This window comes from Hibiscus syriacus, unplaced genomic scaffold (genome assembly GCF_006381635.1).
Source record: "Hibiscus syriacus cultivar Baekdansim isolate YM2019G1 unplaced genomic scaffold, ASM638163v2 tig00110331_pilon, whole genome shotgun sequence".
Classification (NCBI taxonomy): Eukaryota; Viridiplantae; Streptophyta; class Magnoliopsida; order Malvales; family Malvaceae; genus Hibiscus; species Hibiscus syriacus.
In genome coordinates this window covers 140,320-162,609 of record NW_024062687.1, presented here as the reverse complement: position 1 = coordinate 162,609, position 22,290 = coordinate 140,320, and positions in this window count along the sequence as shown.

The following is a 22,290-nucleotide window of genomic DNA, read 5'->3' as shown; positions in this document are numbered from 1 at the left end:
CCACCGAATATTATAAATAAATATATGAAGAACATATATTTGGCCAATATGCATGATAAAAAACCTTCTTCCTTTGCTACTGAATTCTGTAACAGAAATTTGCCTTGTAGAATCTAATCTACCAAATTGCTTGACTGAATCAGTGTACACCATCACCATGTTTCCCACTGTTTTATTTATGCAGACTTACTGATTAACACATTGGAATATATTGTTTTTGAACCTAGGGTATAATCTTTTCTACCTTCCAAAATATACATCTATTCTCTATAATCGGGTCATATTATTTCCATAAGAATATGTCTTCAATGTACATATATAAATTTAGTACAAATCAAATGACTTCAGTGGTTAAAGAATTTATTGTTATCTCTTGATATTCCAGTTCGAACACAACCAAAAGTACGAATGGTTCGTTGTCAAATGATTGAGCCTCTAAATAAATATTACCTTATATTTATCTTAAATTTATAAAAAAATATATAAATTGATATATGTTTAATTATTTTTAAAAATTGAACAAGCACATTTGATTGGATAGTCAAATTGCTCACTTTTATTCCCTCGTATTCCATTGAATCGCGGGTTTAGATAGGGGTGAGCAAAACTCAACTCGACTCGAAAAATTTTCAAGTTCAAATCAAGTTGTAAAACGCAACTCGAATAACTCAAAAATTTTAGTAATTAGTAGATTAATTTTCAAGTTTGAGTCGAAGTTTGAATAAATCCCTCGATTTTTGTATGGTATATGTAAATCGCATTGAAGAAAATACAAAAAAATATATATATATTGTATATGGTTACAAAATACCATTTAAATCGGAATCAAATAATGTCATAGTATTGTAAATATTTATAATTAAATTTAAATAGAAACACAAAAATTTGACTTGACTCGACTCGAAAAAATTTCAAGTCAACTCTGAATTATGAAATAGGAATCGTCAACTCAAATAACTCAAAATTTTTTGAATCGACTCAATCAAACGCTCACCCCTAGTTCTAGACCCACTAGGAGCATTCTCCTTCCTTCGTATATAGTTCCCTCTTCCTAGGATTAAAATTAAATTTAGAATTTATCAAAATAAATATTTAAAAAATTATATCTTCAAAAACATTATGCATTGATACTCAATTAAACACATTTATATCTATATTTTCGTACGTGTTATAAGAAAAAAAATGTCAATAAATTAAAAGTCGGCCAGGTAATGAAAATAAATAGTGTTTGTGGTGGTTGTTGAATTATTTGTCGATTTTAAAACTTTCCATATATACCTACCAAATAATGGCGCCGAATAAAATCTTGAATATAGATTGGGCATTCATGGAATGGAAGCTAGCGTCCGGGCGTATATTTCATACATATATTTCCAACCATAATTTTCTTTTGCTTCTTTTTAGCACATAATTTAAATTCAAATCTCAAATACATGGAATGTAACTTTTTAAGAGTTATTATGTGAAGTAATGAAATTAAGATGAGAATCAAGTACTTAATAAATATTATCTTTGAAAGATAGGGGAAATAAGTAATGGAAATAAGTCCCAAATCCAATTATCTTAGAGTTATTGTTAATTAACATATATTAGCATTAAATTCATGTATGTATAATTGTACATGAAATGGGCATGGACTTGATTGGAAAAAAGAAAGCATAAACAAAAGAAAGGGGGACACACTTTGCACCCTATCTATCTCTCTTCCCTTTTTGTGCGCTGTCTTTTACTTCTTGGGGCGGAGATTCTCCTTACCTATCATATCCCTCCGCTGCTACTCAGTGCCCACGACTATTAATTTCTTGGTTGCTAAATACCTTGAACCAATTGTTTCCATTGCTTAACATTTTAAAAAGCAACACATCTATGTTTAAAAATAAATTATACAACCGGTCTCTAAAATTTAGATAATTTTCTTTTTTCATCATTGAAGTTGGAAAAGTTATGGAATGATCACAAACATTTTTTGTGTCTGAAATCGTTAATTTTTATTACTCATGTCATAAAAGTTTGATGTGGTATGCTAATTTATTAAGTTGTTCTCGTATATTTATCACTCATAATTCACAAATTTAAAGTCTACCGGTGCAAACAAAAACAACTCTCAATTCAATAATTTCCCGTGTCCTCGGAAGCTGACTCATTCTTTATAAATACCTTCCGTCAGTTGGGTGATAGGAGTAGGATTAATTTCTGGGAAGCCAAGTGGACCGAATGTGTTTCTTTAAGGATGACATTTTCAAGAATTTTCAGCATTGCTATTAAAAAATCAGGAAATGTAAGAGAGTTCAGGAATTTTGTAAACGGGAGTGGATTTGGAACATCGAGCTGAGAAGACAGTTGTTCCAATGGGATTATCCTATGTGGAACGAGTTTATAATTCTTTTGAATAAATCAGCAGTGATGATGGGAGGAACAGACTGCCTTCGGTAAAAGGAAGATTCTTCTGGGGTGTACACCCCAAATAATTATTGCGAATTAGTAGAGTGTGGCGGTTTGGTTAAAGATCTCATTTGGAAAATGGTTTGGGTAAACATTGCCCCCCCCCCCCAAACAAAGTTGAAGCCTTTGTTCGGAGGCTCATCCTCAGTCGTATCCCCTCTCTATCGGAGCTCTCAAAAAGATGAGTGTCAAACTTAGAGTCTTGTTTATGTTGCTTAGTGTCAAACTCCAGAGCACCTTTTCCGTAAATGTAAGGTGGTTTGGAGGCTTTGGACCAGGTGGTGCGCTTTATGGAAGATTTCGTTTTTCATTGCAGATAATGTGAAAAGTGTTCTCTTGGTTTGAAGCGATCAACCGATCAAAAAGGAGAGAAAACCGCTATGGAAGTTGGCGTTCTTTGGATTGCTATGGTCTACATGGCTATATCGAAATAATGTTATCTTCAACAAAAAAACCTCGCCGTGAAAATAGACTTTTTGATCAATCTATGTTGAGATTTGAACTTTGGGGTAATTGTAATTGGCCTCACCTTGTTCCCTCTGTTGCTGATTTTACGAATTGCTTTTGGAGTCTGCAGAGATAGCGTGGCTGCACAGGAATTAAAGTGTAGTTTGGTTTGTTTGCAATTGGGCTGGTCTTTTCCTTCCTCTTTCGGATTGCTGGTGTGGTTGGGACGTAGGGTTTCTTTTTTTGTACTCTAGTTCCTGCTGTAAATGTTTCGTTGGCGTGAGTATGGTCTCTCCAAACTCGATGGGTGCTGTTGGTGAAAGTGGATGATCTCTGTTATTTTGGCTTGTGGGGTTAAAATGACTGGTTTGATAGGCTTAATGTAGGTTTCGCTTTTGATCGAGTGAGGTTTGTTTGGACCTATAGAGGTCACGTGCGTTTCTAAGGGTACTGAGTTTTGGCAATTTGTTGATGTGGGTAAAGTGCATTCTTTTCCTTTATCTAGGGTTAGAGAGAATTTTAACGAGGTATTTACCATCCATCTTGTTTTTGTACGACTATTCTTAGCAATAACATACAAAACTTATTCTTACAAAAAACAATTATGTAAAAAAATCTTAAAAGGATAAATCACAAGTAAATTAGGGAAATTCAGTATAATATAAAAATTATAAAAGGTTTGTCACTTAATCAAGGCATAATTTATAACCATGGATGGACTTAGGCGGGGAGAGTAGAGACGGTCGTCTCCTGAAAATTTAAAATTATCATATATTTTAGATTTTTCAATATATTTTCTATTGAAAATATGTTTTATCCTTCCTAATATTTTATAAATTCAAGTTCGCTTCCTAAAATTTTATAATATTTAAATTTGTCATTCCTAATATAAAATTTTGCACATTTTTTTTTAAAAATATAATTGCAATAGTTAGTATTTAATTAAAAGATTAATTAATAGATGAAAAAAACTCAATAATGAGTCTCATTCAATACGAATTCTTACTTTTAACCAAACAATGATAAAAAAAAGGTATATTTTGTAGGACTAATGTTCAGTAAGATCCATATCCCGCATCCACCATAAACCCGTTTTCTTTAAATTTTATTTCTTCATTAAATGGGTCACATAAAAAACTTTTTAATAAGGTCAAACGAATTCGATTCACGAATTTTTGACACAATGTTATTTGACAACTAGGGGTGTAAAAAGTTGACCCAACCTGTAAAAGTGACTGAAATTGGTTCGAGTTAAAATTATTTTTGACCTTTGTTGTGACTATCCAAAACCGACTCGAGTCGGAACTGGTGTTGACTTGAACCCGAGTTGGACCTGGAAATTGTGGATTTGAACCCGGCTTGAGAACGACCCGAACCCGAATTGAACCGAAAATATGTTACCCAAACCTGACCTGCATCTGACTGATATGAATCCGAACCCGAGATTGACTTGGTAAATATCTGGTATTACCTGACATGCTTTCAACCTGACATGTAAATGATCCGACTTGTTATTGACATGATCTGATATTTACCTGACTTGAAATTTACCTAACTTATATATTATCATTGATGAAATTATAAGATTTTAATAAAATTGAGTTTATAATAAATCATACTAATTAATATGATTAATTTTTAAATGTTATAATAAAATATTAATCATGATAATTGAATTAATAAATAGATTTATTATATTAATTGTGATTCTTATGTTATAAATCTTCAATATAATCATTAATTTTATTTTATCAAGTAATTTATGTATTGAACATTATTAATTATATTAATTATAATGATTACAAGTTAGAATAATTTATTGGCATTGAACATGATTAATAAAATTATTCTAAATGTAAATTATATAGTTTAATTTATGTAAAGAAAATTTATCTAACAATTATAACATATATAAAAACATAATATAAAAGATGAATTTAATTGATATTGATAATGTAAGTAACATTTGATATAAAATTTGAATAACATTTGATTTATTACAATTGAATACAATAAAATCACAATAAAATGAACAAAAACAAAGTATTTTTTTAAGCTCTAAGATCTTATAACAAAAATTCTATAAAACTAAAAGCCAAACTTTGTTATAAAAAATTTCTTCATTGAGCTTTTGTATCTATCATCACCCATTTTATCCGGGTGGTGACATGTGACAGTTTTCATATTATAATATAGTAATATAATAAATGTGTGGGCATGTGTATAATATATGGTGTATATAGTATATAATTGGCATATTAGATATATCATATATCATATAGTGTATAATTTTCGCTAGGTGATTGCATATTAAATAATAATTAGCATGTTATATAGTACATATTAAATAACAGTTGCATTGCATATCATATAGTTTCATATCAAATAATTGCATATTATATTTGATATTAAATAATTAGTATATTACATAGTTTATATTATATAGTTAGTATATACTATATAGTTTGCATGTTAGAATAAATAGTTCATATTAGTATAACACATTTTAAATAATAAAAACCCAAAATAATAGTTAATTTCATTAGATAATAGTCCATTTACATAGTTTTTTCAAAGACTCAAATAAACATCCCACATTGTCACAAATATATGCATAAATAAATATAAAAATATATAAAAAAACAAAAAACCTAAATTATTTTATTCTTAGCGTCGGTTTTGGGTGTTTTGGGGCAATTTTGTTGCTTTTGAAAGTCAAAGATAAAAAATTTATGGTGGTGTGACTTTTTAGGTGATGACATCACCAATCCTTATGAAAAAAATACAAACTAATATCCACCCTTGATTAGCCTTCATCAAAGGGTCACTATTGCTTCAATCCATGTTAAAGAAACACATATTCATGTGAGCCCTTAGATGAGAAGCGAGATCCAATGGTTCCTATTAAGCCACATCATGCATCCAATTAAAAAAACAAAAACTAATCTTAACCATTGGATCAAGATTGAATTCAATGACTAAGATTTCATCATCCAAAGGAGGTGCACTCCCCACTGAAGCATCCCAACCGACCAAAGACCTCGTCTGCGAGTTGTCGACGCATGAGTCACACGAGTCGATCCGATCATCTTCCTCATCGAGTCACCGCCGCACCGCTGCGTTCCGCCTTCATCGTCAGTCATGTTTCGAGCATGCCAAAAAAAAAATTAGAGCTCAGCAATATAGTTTATATATATATAGTTCATATATAAACTATATATATTATATAGTATATAAATATCAAATATAATATATAGTTTATATATAAACTATAGTTTTTATATAAACTATAGTTTTTATATATAGTTCATATGTAAACTGTAACATCCTCAATACCGGGTTAGTGACCAAATTGTAAAGTTTTTAGAAATTGGTGATTAAAGTAGGATAATTGAATAGTTCAATGATTTATTGGAAATATGATGAAGGTTATTTAGTAATTATGGAATGAATTAAAGGGTAAAATGGTCAATTAATAAGTAAGATTTTTATATTTCTTTTATAAGATAAGGAACCATGTGGAAAAGGAGAATTATCCAGAGTTTTCTTTCTTCTTCTTCCTTCTCCCGTATCTCCAAGCTCAAAGGTGAGTTTCTTTGTTTATGGACTAATTGTTGATTTTAAGGTTAGGTTTTGATTATTAGATGATAACTAAGCTTAAGGAAAGCTTAAGTTATCTTAAAATCAAAGTATGATGAAGTTAGGAGGGATTAAAGATTTAGGGTTCTTGGGTAAAATCTTGAAATAGAGTTCATTACTCAAATTGGAAGATACATTTGACTTGTCAAGGGTTAAATTAAGAGATATGAAGTGATAAAATGAGTTTTGAATTATGTTGGAAATCTGGTATAATTCTTGAAGTTAATAAAGAGGAGAGGATATTAAGGTTCAAGACGAGATAAATGACTATAAATGAGTTTGAATAGGAGTAAGTAAGTTAAGAATACGAAATGGAATGATATATGAAGTAACTAAGTTGAAAAGAGGGGATTTTCGGGCATAAATTGGATTTCTGGGCTATGTGCATCGATGCACATTCAAGGTGCACCGATGCATCAAGGGTAAATTTCCAGAAATTGTTCAGTGTGCATCGATGCACAGGAAGTGCATCGATGAACCCTTAAAAATGAAAACATCGAATGCAATTTATGCATCGATGCATAAGGAATGCATGAATGCACTTCAAGAGAAATAGAATTATACCTTTCTTTTGGTCTACGAAGTGATAGATTGGAGTATATCAATTGGATACTGATATGTATCAATGTATGATCATATAGATATCGAGCATGAACAAGTCCCGGAACGATTATCAAGTCAAGATTCGATCGAAAGAGATGAAAGCATAAAAGTGGATTGGAACTTAGTGAGGCTCAGGTGAGTGCATATAAGTTAGTTGATGATGTTTAATGGAAATAAGACTTGCGACGAGTCTATTTCCTACATTAGAATGCATTAATTTATGATCATAGGCATATGTTTGATTTGGGTATATGTGATATATATTACAATATGTGTTAAATGATTTGTGTGAATACATGTATTGTGATAAGTATAGGAATTAATATGAATGGTCTATATGATTACATGGGAATGCGAAATAGGTTATATGATAGGTGACTATACATGTTAATAGTATACGTGATCAATTATAAGAATCAATATAATAGATTTATATGACTACATGAGAAAGGTGATGAGTTAAATAAGATTAGACTATAGAGTAATATGAGAATAATATATTAGTGAAGGGAATTGAGTATAAATGATAATACCAAACCATAAGATAAGTATTTACTTATAGGATAATGTGATATTATATGAATATAAAAGATAACTTTATGAGGAAGAATTGAGTGTTATATGATTTAGGTATGGAAATGATCTATGCATAAGTAAATTACGTGATTATGTGACTATGTGTGAAATAGGGTAAACTAGGTAAGTATAAGGTATGTAAATATATGGTTATGGAACAAAGTACGTAATAATACAATGTTATTTGAGTTATTTAATAATACGTCATAAGATTACATGCATATGTAACGTAAGTTATAAGATAAGAAAATACGGGCTTACATGTATTTGCGGATATATGTTTATGTAAAACCATGCAAAGTGATATGAGAAGGGAACTACATGATTATGTGATCATATGAGAATGAAATAAAGAGCCATGTGATATATGCCATGTGATATATGCCATGAGATATATGAAAGAAAAAGTATATGTGATAAGTGAAAGTGAACATATGATTATATAAAGATGTTCTACGTGCAAGTGATCTACGTGTATGTGTGATTTATATGGAAATGAACTACTTGACTACGTGTGATCTTATAAAAATGTAATAAAAAGAGTATGTGTATATGCGAATGCGTGATAACATAAAGATTAATGCCCATGTTATGTGTCATGAGAGCTAGAGGTATAGTTGGCATGCCAAGAGTCGAGGGTCTACGCGGTCCTTCGGGACATATATGTATTCTTTGGAATATGTGTGAGGTCTTTTGAGACACATACTTGATCATTGGCATATGTATATAATTCTTAAGGAATGATATGTGGTCCTTAGGGACAACCTTATATGGCACTTTGGTGTATTTCTATGCTGCACTACGGTGCAATTCTACGTGGCACTTCGGTGCATTTATACGAGCTGTGCTGACAGCATTAGTGCACAACCTCTATAAACTCACATATCTATAGTTCTCAGAAATGTACATGGGCTAGACAAAGATATAACAATAAATATATTACATGTGAAAAATATGCTTTTTTGATATATGTTGATATGTGTATTGCACGAGTCATATGATGATATGTATTGTTTGGTTACACGAAGCATATGTTGGTTAACAAGGTTAAGTTCAAGAGGATATGATCAACACATATAAATGATAATAATATGGATAGTGAAATAAGGCTAATGATAGAAATGATGAGTGAAGAATATATGTGTGTATATGTTTTTATATGTAATGATATATATATATATTGCATATGTTTGACAGGGATTTGTTACATGAATAAGGGTATGAGTGATAGTAGTAATGGTTCATACATGATTATAGTTTATATTTTATGTTTATTGCCTCACTAAGTCATCGACTTAGCGTGTGATTTTTTCACACGTAGGTTACCAAAGTGATAAGAGTAAAGAGCAATGTGGAGCAAGACAGGTCAGTTCTTCTTACCAAAGGTCAGATCAGAAGAAAGGTGAATAATATGTATTTTAATACATAAATTTCTAGTTGGCATGTATTCAAGATAATATATTGTATAAGCTCTGAATAGTTCGATAAAGGTTTTGAATAAGTTTTATGTAATAATAAATTTTAAATTACTCACTATTTTATACAAGTAAAGGTTTTTGAAAAGTCAATGCGACACTTCGGACTCGAATCCGGGTCGGATACGGGTTGGGGCTGTTACATTTAATGGTATCAGAGCTACGGTTTAGCCGATTCTCGGCATAAACTAAAGTCCAAAGTGTCATAAAATGTGTACATGCCAACATAGAGTAAAATTTCTGATCTGATAAGGTAAGGAGTATGTTGTCTTGCCAATAGAACAAGATTTGTATAATATAGTAGAAATTGATTATAGAAATTGTCGAAGTGAATTGATAGTTGACAAATCTGATGGTGATAACAATTCACTTACCCTGGCCAGGCAGGATGAAGAGAAGAAACCTTAGAAAGTGTCTTATAAGATTAAAGGTTGATTTTAAAAGTTGAAATCATATTAGAATAGTGAAAGAAGATCTTTATTGTTTTGAATCGGAAAAGCGATAGGGATTAGTTTTGTTAGTATGTGGATAAGATAAAATATGGTGAACACGTGTCACAATAAGAACGTTAAAAAGATCAAATGACGTGGTGAGTACTTATAGAAGAACTCAAGGATAAGTGCATCAGTGACAAGCATATAAGATGTATAAATTCAGAGCTTATGAGTTTGAAACGAAGTGATAGTATTGAGCATGAACAAGAGTATGTTTATGATAAGGGTTTGTAGTTAAGATGGAAAGAGTTAGCGTTGGCTAACCAGAGTATGTGATAAAAATATACTGGAATTATAAGATTATAAGATATTGTCAGGATATGATAACCAAATATGAAATGGATCTGGATACAGTTGCATATTTGGATCATAGTAATGTGGTATAGTAAAGGAAAAGGAAGTAAGGATTTGTATATTTGAGTAAAGCTGAGGATTGATAAGAAGAGTTTGAGAATGTATATATCAATGATCAGTTTATAAGACAAAGGACGTTATAATGTTGAGTTTGAATAACGAAAATTTCAGGATGTATGAGAATAAAGGTGAAATTGACAAGTTAAGTAAATGAATTTTGAGATATTTTCGATTGGAAAGGATGTATGTGATTGGTTGACTAGGGTTGTGCCCTTGATTGGACAAATGTTATTGATTAATTTTCAGAGTAAAAGTTATAAGATTGGAAGAAAAGGTAAAGTTGAGTTAATCAATTATGATGTGAAATGAATGTAGTTGTGTATTCTGATCAGATAGATATGATGTAGAAAAGAAGATAAGTATTTGCATGGAACCTTAAGGAAAGAAAATACAAGTATAAGAAATGATAAAGAATGAAGTTTTGTATAAGTAAATGGGTTATCAAAGTTATGAGGATGCCATAAAGATTGATACATAGAGATGAGTATAAGTGATAAGACAAGAGTATGTGAACATGAAGGGAAATATATGATTTAGGGTATAAGGAATAAATAAATGATTACTGGAGTAAAGAAATGAAAAGAATTTAGTTAAAGGATCAGATACGATAAGGGTTATATGGAAGTGTAGAAGATAATTTTGATATAAAGTAAGAAAAGTGTGCAAGGTGATGTAAAAAGATTCTTTAAAGTGTATGTTGAATCATATTTAAAGAAGATCTAATGTTGTGTTCTCGGTCAAATGATGTTTGGAAAACGAGTTGATTATTGTTATAAGACAATTAAAGAGGGATTTATGAGGTTAAGTGATGAAAATGGATGTTATTGTCTACATGATTAGTGATATTATATCGCAGAAATGGTCAAAGGAAAATGCATAATGGAAGGAGAGAAAAGACAGAAAGGGATTAAAGTTACTAGTTACTATTTATATGATCAGTGATAGTAGATAAATGTATAAAGGAAAAAAGTAGTTGAAGAAATAAAGAAGAAAAGATTAAGAAATGAGGTAATATGAGAACAATAGAATATGTGTTCTTATTGATTTGTTCAGTGAAAATTCGAGGACGAATTTTCTTTAAAGGATGGGAGATTTGTAACATCCTCAATACCGGGTTAGTGACCAAATTGTAAAGTTTTAGAAATTGGTGATTAAAGTAGGATAATTGAATAGTTCAAAGATTTATTGGAAATATGATGAAGGTTATTTAGTAATTATGGAATGAATTAAAGGGTAAAAAGGTCAATTGACAAGTAAGATTTTTATATTTCTTTTATAAGATAAGGAACCACGTGGAAAAGGAGAATTATCCAGAGTTTTCTTTCTTCTTCTTCCTTCTCCCGTATCTCCAAGCTCAAAGGTGAGTTTCTTTGTTTATGGATTAATTGTTGATTTTAAGGTTAGGTTTTGATTATTAGATGATAACTAAGCTTAAGGAAAGCTTAAGTTATCTTAAAATCAAAGTATGATGGAGTTAGGAGGGATTAAAGATTTAGGGTTCTTGAGTGAAATCTTGAAATAGAGTTCATTACTCAAATTGGAAGATAAATTTGACTTGTCAAGGGTTAAATTAAGAGATATGAAGTGATAAAATGAGTTTTGAAACATGTTAGAAATCTGGTATAATTCTTGAAGTTAATAAAGAGGAGAGGATATTAAGGTTCAAGACGAGATAAATGAATATAAATGAGTTTGAATAGGAGTAAGTAAGTTAAGAATACGAAATGGAATGATATATGAAGTAATTAAGTTGAAAAAAGGGGATTTTGGGCATAAATTGGATTTCTAGGCTATGTGCATCGATGCACATTCAAGGTGCACCGATGCATCAAGGGTAAATTTCAGAAATTGTTCAGTGTGCATCGATGCACAGAAAGTGCATCGATGCACCCTTAAAAATGGAAACATCGAATGCAATTTATGCATCGATGCACTTCAAGGGAAATAGAATTATACCTTTCTTTTGGTCTACGAAATGATAGATTGGAGTATATCAATTGGATACTGATATGTATCAATGTATGATCATATAGATATCGAGCACGAACAAGTCCCAGAACGATTATCAAGTCAAGATTCGATTGAAAGAGATGAAAGCATAAAAGTGGATTGGAACTTAGTGAGGCTCAGGTGAGTGCATACAAGTTAGTTGATGATGTATAATGGAAATAAGACTTGCGACGAGTCTATTTCCTATATTATAATGCATTAATTTATGATCATAGGCATAATTTGGGTATATGTGATATATATTACAATATGTGTTAAATGATTTGTGTGAATACATGTATTGTGATAAGTATAGGAATTAATATGAATGGTCTATATGATTACATGGGAATGCGAAATAGGTTATATGATAGGTGACCATACATGTTAATAGTATACGTGATCAATTATAAGAATCAATATAATAGATTTATATGACTACATGAGAAAGGTGATGAGTTAAATAAGATTAGACTATAGAGTAATATGAGAATAATATATTAGTGAAGGGAATTGAGTATAAATGATAATACCAAACCATAAGATAAGTATTTACTTATAGGATAATATGATATTATATGAATATAAAAGATAACTTTATGAGGAAGAATTGAGTGTTATATGATTTAGGTATGGAAATGATCTATGTGTAAGTAAATTACGTGATTATGTGACTATGTGTGAAATAGGGTAAACTAGGTAAGTATAAGGTATGTAAATATATGGTTATGGAACAAAGTACGTAATAATACAATGTTATTTGAGTTATTTAATAATACGTCATAAGATTACATGCATATGTAACGTAAGTTATAAGATAAGAAAATACGGGCTTACATGTATTTGCGGATATATGTTTATGTAAAACCATGCAAAGTGATATGAGAAGGGAACTACATGATTATGTGATCATATGAGAATGAAATAAAGAGCCATGTGATATATTCCATGAGATATATGAAAGAAAAAGTATATGTGATAAGTGAAAGTGAATCATATGATTATATAAAGATGTTCTACGTGCAAGTGATCTACGTGTATGTGTGATTTATATGGAAATGAACTACTTGACTACGTGTGATCTTATAAAAATGTAATAAAAAGACTATGTGTATATGCGAATGCGTGATAACATAAAGATTAATGCCCATGTTATGTGTCATGAGAGCTAGAGGTATAGTTGGCATGCCAAGAGTCGAGGGTCTACGCGGTCCTTCGGGACATATATGTATTCTTTGGAATATGTGTGAGGTCTTTTGAGACACATACTTGATCATTGGCATATGTATATGATTCTTAAGGAATGATATGTGGTCTTTAGGGACAACCTTATATGGCACTTCGGTGTATTTCTACGCTGCACTACGGTGCAATTCTACGTGACACTTCGGTGCATTTATACGAGCTGTGGTGACAGCATTAGTGCACAACCTCTATAAACTCACATATCTATAGTTCTCAGAAATGTACATGGGCTAGACAAAGATATAACAATAAATATATTACATGTGAAAAATATGCTTTTTTGATATATGTTGATATGTGTATTGCACGAGTCATATGATGATATGTGTATTGTTTGGTTACACGAAGCATATGTTGGTTAACAAGGTTAAGTTCAAGAGGATATGATCAACACATATAAATGATAATAATATGGATAGTGAAATAAGGCTAATGATAGAAATGATGAGTGAAGAATATATGTGTGTATATGTTTTTATATGTAATGATATATATATTGCATATGTTTGACAGGATTTGTTACATGAATAAGGGTATGAGTGATAGTAGTAATGGTTCATACATGATTATAGTTTATATTTTATGTTTATTGCCTCACTAAGTCATCGACTTAGCGTGTGATTTTTTCACACGTAGGTTACCAAAGTGTTAAGAGTAAAGAGCAATGTGGAGCAAGACAGGTCAGTTCTTCTTACCAAAGGTCAGATCAGAAGAAAGGTGAATAATATGTATTTTAATACATAAATTTCTAGTTGGCATGTATTCAAGATAATATATTGTATAAGCTCTGAATAGTTCGATAAAGGTTTTGAATAAGTTATATGTAATAATAAATTTTAAATTACTCCCTATTTTATACAAGTAAAGGTTTTTAAAAACTCAATGTGACACTTCGACTAGAATTTGGGTCGGATACGGTTGGGGGTGTTACATAAACTATATAGTATATTTAGTATATATTATATAAATAGTTTATTAATTAATGTATTCAACTATATAGTATTCACACATATAGTATATACTTTGAATTTATATAGTATAAATTATATAAGTATAAACTATCTTATATAGTATATAAATATCAACTATAGTATGTAGTTGATATATATATTGTTTTTATATATAGTTCATATGTAAACTATATATATTATATAATATATAAATATCAACTATAGTTATAGTGTATATAGTTTATATATATATAGAGTTTTTATATATAGTTCATATATAAACTATATAGTATATATACAATATAGTTTATATATATAGTATATACTATATAAATAATTTATTAATTAATGTATTCAACTATATAATATTCATACATATAGTATATACTTTGAATTTATATAGTATAAATTATATAAATACAACAACAATAAAACCCTATTCCCATATACAATGGGGTAAGGGGGAGGTGGGGATAGTAGGCTGCCCCCAATACCAGGTTGAGAGTAGCTTCCGTGGAAGACCTCCGGCAGTGAGAAAATAAAAATAAAGATAAAATACAATGCATGTATAAATAAATCAATAAATATATAGTTGAACAGTTTTCATATGCAGTCTTCATATGCGCGTCTGTAATGGGAAGTAATCCCTGCAAATAAATCCTGCGTAAAATCTCTACTTATAGACATAAAACCTTAGAAAGATACACAGAAGTCAGTAATAGCAAGCTACGAGAAGGAATAAGGTCAAATGGGTTAAAACCTAAACTAAGGCAACACTACTCTACTTCCCTAGTTATAAGCCTTCATAAATTCCAATGATAAAAACGTATAAAAAGTAGAAGTCCTAGAAATTAACTACAAAGGCATTAAAAAGAAGACAAAGATGCTACACCCTATGGCTGTGACCCACACTACTCGGTTACCCTGGTCTTAAGTCTTCATACTTTCCTATCAGAGGTCATGTCCTCGGTAAGGGTTAAATCCTTCAAATCAGATCTCAAGCAGTATACCCATTTCCTCCTTGGTCGTCCTCTCCTTCTGGCACCGTCGACTGTAATCGACTGTACCCTTCTAACCGCATCCGATAGTTGTCACCTAAGGACATGCCCAAAACCACCGTAGTCTTCCCTCCCTCAATTTTTTGGATACAAGAACCACCCCCATAGACATCCTAATTGCAGAGTTTGGTGTCATGTCCCACAGAGTCCTACCACATGCCCATCGAAGCATTCTCATTTCTGCGGCCTCCATCCTCCTTACGTGATCCTTCTTGATTGTCCAACATTTTGATCCATACAATAGCGCTGGTCTTATTGCCATTATATAAAATTTTCCTTTAAGTTTTAGAGGCACCTTCTTGTCACACAAAAACTCCAGTTGCAGCCCTCCACTTTAACCATCCCACCTTTATACGGTGTGTAACATCATCATCTACACCCCCATCTTTATGTATCATAGACCCCAGATACTTGAAACAATCCTTTGAGGGGAGAACGTGTCCTTCGATGCATACATCTACATCTTCATCGTTTTGGTTCCCATTGAAGTTTGAACATAAATACTATGTCTTTTCAATATTGATCCTTAGACCTTTTTATTCCAAAGCAGTCTTCCAGGTAGACAGTCTACTATTCAGCCCAGATTTTTTTTCAGCAACTAGGACAATGTCGTCAACGAAAAACATATAGTTTATATATATAGTTTTTATATATACTTCATATGTAAACTATATAGTATATAGTTTATATATATATAATATATAATATATATAGTATATAAATATATACTATAGTTTATATAGTTTATATATACTATATAAATAGTTTATATATATGAATGAACTACATAGTTTATTAATATAATTATATAAAATATATGGTTTATTAATATATTATAATTGTTTTAATTTTTTTCTTAACTTTTGAAATTAATGTAATTTACTCTATTTTTCAAATTTGCTTCACATTTTACAATTATTTTGATTTATTATTTTTGTTCTTTATTTTATTTAAATTTTAATTCTTTCATTTTCATATTTATTCAATTTAATCATTAAATTTATAGTTGCATATGAATTTGGCCCATTCTTATTTTTTATTTATATTTTTGTAATTAGCCCGTAACTTTTTAAATGATTTAATTTAGTCATTTTCTATATTAATTTCAACCTCACATTTTAAAATTATTTTGATTTGGTTCCTCATCAATGCGTGTTGTTTAATTTATTTAATTTTTTATTTGTAATTTTATATTTGTTCAATTTAGTCCTTAATTTTATATTTTTCATGAAATTGATCCATGATTATTTATATTCTTAGTAATTTACTCTAAATCATATACAATTACCAATTGCAATTCAACGTTTGCGAAAGACGAAAATAATTAATTCAAAAATAAAAATTGACTCGATTTGAACTCAATCCATATCTGATAAATATCTGACCTGAATTTTATCTGCTAATGATGTGACCCGATCTGAACGAGATTCGCGTCCATCCGAACCTAAATTAACATGGTTTTTAACTACTCGGACCTGAATTGACATCGATCTGAACTAAAAGTAACTGACCTGAATCTGGTGTCAAATCAACCTGAAAATGACCTGACCTGATCTGAATCGAAGCATCAAATTGACTTGACCTGTATTCGATTTTACCAGACCTGACTGAAACCTAAATGATTACCCCATTTTACATTCCTATTGACAACATGTTTAAGGATGCACTGCATGTTAAACAAGATATGAAAACATTTGTGTTGAAAGGACAAAAAATGACTTTTATATTTAAATATCTAAATTATATTATCACCAAATGATAAACTAAATAAATTGTTCTAATTTAACTTTTGAATTCGAAATTTTGCATATGAAACAACATTAAATATTTAATATGATAATTTTATTATTCTTATGATTTATTCAACTCAATTTGACATACCAATAATAAAAAAACCCAAATTATATTCTCCAAAACATCTCATAAGTAAAACAAATCGAATAGTTTTATTTAACTTTTTTTTTATAAATTTTAAATCTAATTTTTATCTTATTTAGAGAGTGAGAGGAACATAATTTTCTTTTTAGAAAAATACTTATAATATATCTATAACTCATAATCTAAAAAAACATTAAAAACATTATTCAACCAATCAAATATATTTGCATGTTACGAAACTTTCTAAATTTTAACTCCGTGGTCTTCACGTAATTGTGGATGTTACTTGCTGCATTGCACGTTGACTTTATCACATGCCACACAAGTGGGATTGGAACATTATAATATTAAGGAAATAAAGCCGTTCTGCGGTACAAACGTAGAAGTAGACTGTTAAGGGGTAGTGATGAAGGAGCACTATGACATTAATTAATTAAATTGATTCTTATTTTTAATTCTTTTTTATATGTAAAAATCTCCAAACCCTAAATAAAATATGAACCCTAAAAAAGCCTTTCGAGCATAAACGTGACAAATGGCTAGTTCTAACCTCTTCGAACTAGTTTTACTTCTTCAACCCTTTACCGACTTAGAAACATAATAAAATGAGGACTGACCGTCTACAAGTTTGCTGTCTCCTCTCCACAATAAATTAGAACACGGAAGTGTTTTATTCTTTTGCAAGGTGTGACAGAGTTTGGGGGTCGACATGCGTGGAGGCTGCAATAGGTCAGACATTAAAGTTTGGATAAATAATATAGTTAATTAATAGTTCAAATCTTTTCTTTAGAGAATGAACAAAAGAAAAGCATATAAAATTTATGTAATTAATTATATGTTGGTGTGTGAACAAATCAAAGCATCCAACCACAAGGAATTGCTTCACGTAAAAACAATCTTTAGCGTCTTAACAAAAAACATAAAGTCAATCATTAAGCTTACACTTCAATGGGAACAGAACAGCATTTGTTCTGAATAAATAATTAGACCCCTTACGTCATGTTTTAAATAATTATTATTAAGAGTTTTATTCCTATTCTAGTTACCTCAAATACGGACGAAGTAATATGTCCGAGCTTAGCACATTTGTTGTACAACGCTATCTAAATTCATATAGGCTCAACTAGGAATTTAAATTGATTTTTTTTATTATTTATGTATTTTTTGTGATTGTTTCTTTCAATACTATCCTCTATAATATTAAAATTTAAATATTTTATTTGGTGTACCAGCGGCAGAGCCACAATCTAATGAGAGTGTACACTGGAATTCGATTTTTTTATTAATTACTTATTTACTGATGGTGTTATCTTTGAAATTTTTCGTGTCTTCCTAAAATTTGAGTTTTCTTCAATTTGTTACTTATTTTAATGCAATGTCCACCCTGAAATGTTATTTGTACCTATTCTATTTAGTAAGTTTATATTGTTAATATATATGTGTCCCCTAAAAAATATTTTTGAATTTGTCATTGGGTGATGCAATGTATAATAGATAACAAAACAGGAGTTAAAAGGTAAAAGGTGGTGAAGTTTGTAGGGATGGTGTTCATATTCACAGTCATTACAAGCTTTTCTTAAAATTTTTGGATGAGAAGAGCGATATTATTATGCAGAAATGGCTAATTTCCCGTTACCTTTTTGCTTCACTATATCATTGAGGGGAAGTTATAAATTTTTTTGCTGGCGCCAACATATAAATATAAGGGCAAACTACCTATTTAGCAATACGCATATTACATAATTTATATTTTGGTCACTCAATTATTATTTTTTTCAAAAAAGTCACACCTAATATTGCGTTTTGAGTCTATTTTAGTCACCCATTTACAACAATGATGTCGACATGTCACCAAAAGAAAATGTCACATCTACATTGAAAAAATAATTAAAAAAATGTTACATCAACATTATTGTTAATTTTTTAAAAATGGGTGACCAAAACATAATATTAGTTATGATTTTGAAAAAATAATAATTGAATGACCAAAATAAAAATGAAATAAATAGATAGGTGACCAAATAGATAATCTATCTTATAAAATTTTGGAAGAGAGAAATTTCTAAAAAAAATTGTATTGAAATAGCCTAAATTAGATTATTAGTATTTGAAAGGGTAAATATATATAATTTATTTTCAATGAACCAGAAACTAAAAAGTGTAAATTTAATTATTGGTGAGAGACGGTTGAGAACCATGCAGCCGGAAGTACTTACAAGGGATTTGTTTTTGCACAAGTTTTAAAAGTACACTGGAGAGTCTCACATGGATAATCTTAGGATGCAATTCTCCTAATTGACGACAAACTTGCTTAAATTATTTTCGGAGCTGACACGACAAGCCAAAGCTGCGGAGAGGATACAAAATATGATAAGGAATTTGACGAGAGACCGATAACAGGAGAAAAAGTGCTTTCAATTCTGTGAGCCTTACTCGGTCATTTGCCAAAAGGTCCATCTCCAGGTATTCTGAAGGATCGAGAGGTGGAAAATCTTATGGTTCTCATATAAGCTCAAAGAACTACTCCAGATTAATTTCTGCTTTCAACATGATTCTCGTAATTGATAAGAGCGATAAGCAAGCAGTTATAAACTACAACCTCTCATGTTAAGTCAAAACATGTCCTATCGTATATGTGAAAGGGTGTTTCATACGGTTATAATGCATAAACTTACATGTGTTTGGGAGAACATACAGAACTCATGCATCTGAAATATAAGTTTCAGACAGTTTTAAGAAAAGTGGGAAAAAAAATCAAACAACATTCGACTGGCGACAGCGTGGTTTAGTAGGGCTTGATAAAGGTCTAGAAGCGTTTGGTAATTTACTCATGTGTTCCCCTTTTCACTTTGTGGAGTAGTTGTCTTCTACTTTTAAAAATCTTTCTCCCTTATGCCCATTTGTTATGGAGCCCTCACTAGAATGATTGAAATGTCTAGATATCCTATCACAATTATAGGTTTCTAGTTTGGACAGTAAATAGTTCAGTGTTAAAACCGAGAATTAACATCAAAGGTGACATTAGTGCCCAAAAACCACTAGCTAACCAGCAACCAACAGTAACACAATAAATCTGTATGCTTCGATGTGCGAAACAAAAAGGGAGAGTGCAGATGGAAGCTAAAGGATCTCAAGCTGCATATCAACTGGTCCAAGCAAAATATTTATCATTGTTTGTATATCTTTTAGCCAAAGCATGACTCTTCAACTGCAATCAGCAGGAAGAAAACATAGAGCAAAGAACTCTAAATAGGTCACTTGGATCTCAAGTAATAGACACTACTCATTAAGCGGCAAAATGGTAAAAAAAGATGACAAGATTCAGCATCGCATGCACAGAAGACAAATCCAAACTTGCCTAACACAAAGCTTGCCTCCATGGTTCTACCGCTTACCTCGACTGGAAAAATAGTTAAGTGCAGTATTAGAAAATCGGGTAAGAGTGAAAAATATCTGAACTATGGCTCGACCCTTTACAATTCCCTCCCTTTTGCTTCTTGCAGTTCGAGCCAGCACTGGTTGTGGTACTTCAGCATTTTGACTGGCTACCACCTAAACCGAAGCTAATCAAGTAAAAATAAAGTAAAATTCATTGGTATCCACTTGAAAGCTCGTAACAAGTAACTAAAACAACAATATATGTATAAATAACCTGATGATAAAAGATCTGTTAACCCACGCAATCTCTCCTCTGCTAACCCAACAGCTTTGGTTGAGCTTCTAACACCTTGAGTAATCCCCTTTCTGTAACACAAATAAACAACTGGTTATTATGACTTCAAGATAGATTGTATGTAACACTCATTTCCCGTATACGTCCTCATACACGAGTCACAGATGTCACATAATTTTCAAAACATTTATGTACTTAAAAACCAGTAAAATTTTGTTTCTTTAAATAAAACAATTTAATAATATAGTTTATAAAACATTCTTCAAATATATATATATATATATATATATATATATATATATATATATATATATATATATATAATGTTAAAATCCATCAAACAATAGTTTATGTTCGAACATAATATATCCATTACAAATCAGTTTCTAAAATAGTTAAATAGAGCTAATAGGATATTCGTAAGTACATGCCACTAAACTAAGTCAAAATTACATCATAGGATGTCTTACTGATATTGTAGTATAATTCTTGATGCTTGGAGTTGCTCTGTATTTTTTACTTCTAATCCTGGTTTTTACTTACACGTGAAAATCATCACACGCTAAGTATACACTTAGTGAGGCATAATAATATAAACGAAGCGTAACCAAAACATAAGCATATCATAAAATATCAAAATACGAATTTAATCGTGTAAATAATAGTAATACATAAAACTGGCTTGGTAAACCAAATTTATTTCACATAACATGCGAAACAATATTTAGTACGCCCAACATATCTATCAATCAATATTTTTCCAAAGTATCATTTTATTTGCCCAATGTATGTCGAATGAGAATTCAAGGTACATGAGTTACACCTAAGTGTTAAACGAAAGCATAAGTTATGTGGTGACAACAACACTATACTAAGGTAATAAAATGATAATTCACAAACTCATTATGAATACCATGGGTGCACACATAGTGTCGAAAGTACACAAATTACTGATATGAAAAAGCAACATATGCATTAAACAAAATCGATCGATAACCATCATATACAAAATATGTCGAAATTCACCTATGACTCTCAATGCACATACAATAGGCCTTTAAATCAAATTTGCAAATTAAACATTTATTTTGAAATATTGATAGCTGTTAAAACAATATAAAAGTTCATACATCTATTTTAGGGCAGTTCATACCCTAAAATCATTCGTGAAAATCATTTTCATAAACTTTATAAAAATATTTAAAAATATTGTAAAACATGCTTTTATGAAAACATTCGAGGTTGACTCATCGTAAGTCGTTCTCATATCATATAAGTACTAATAAATGCACTCACATTGACACTTTATATATCAAAAGATGTGTCTCACTATACTCTACACTAGATCCTTTTATATTTGATTTGCTTTGATCACAAAACTCAATCATAATATGTACAAAATCACAA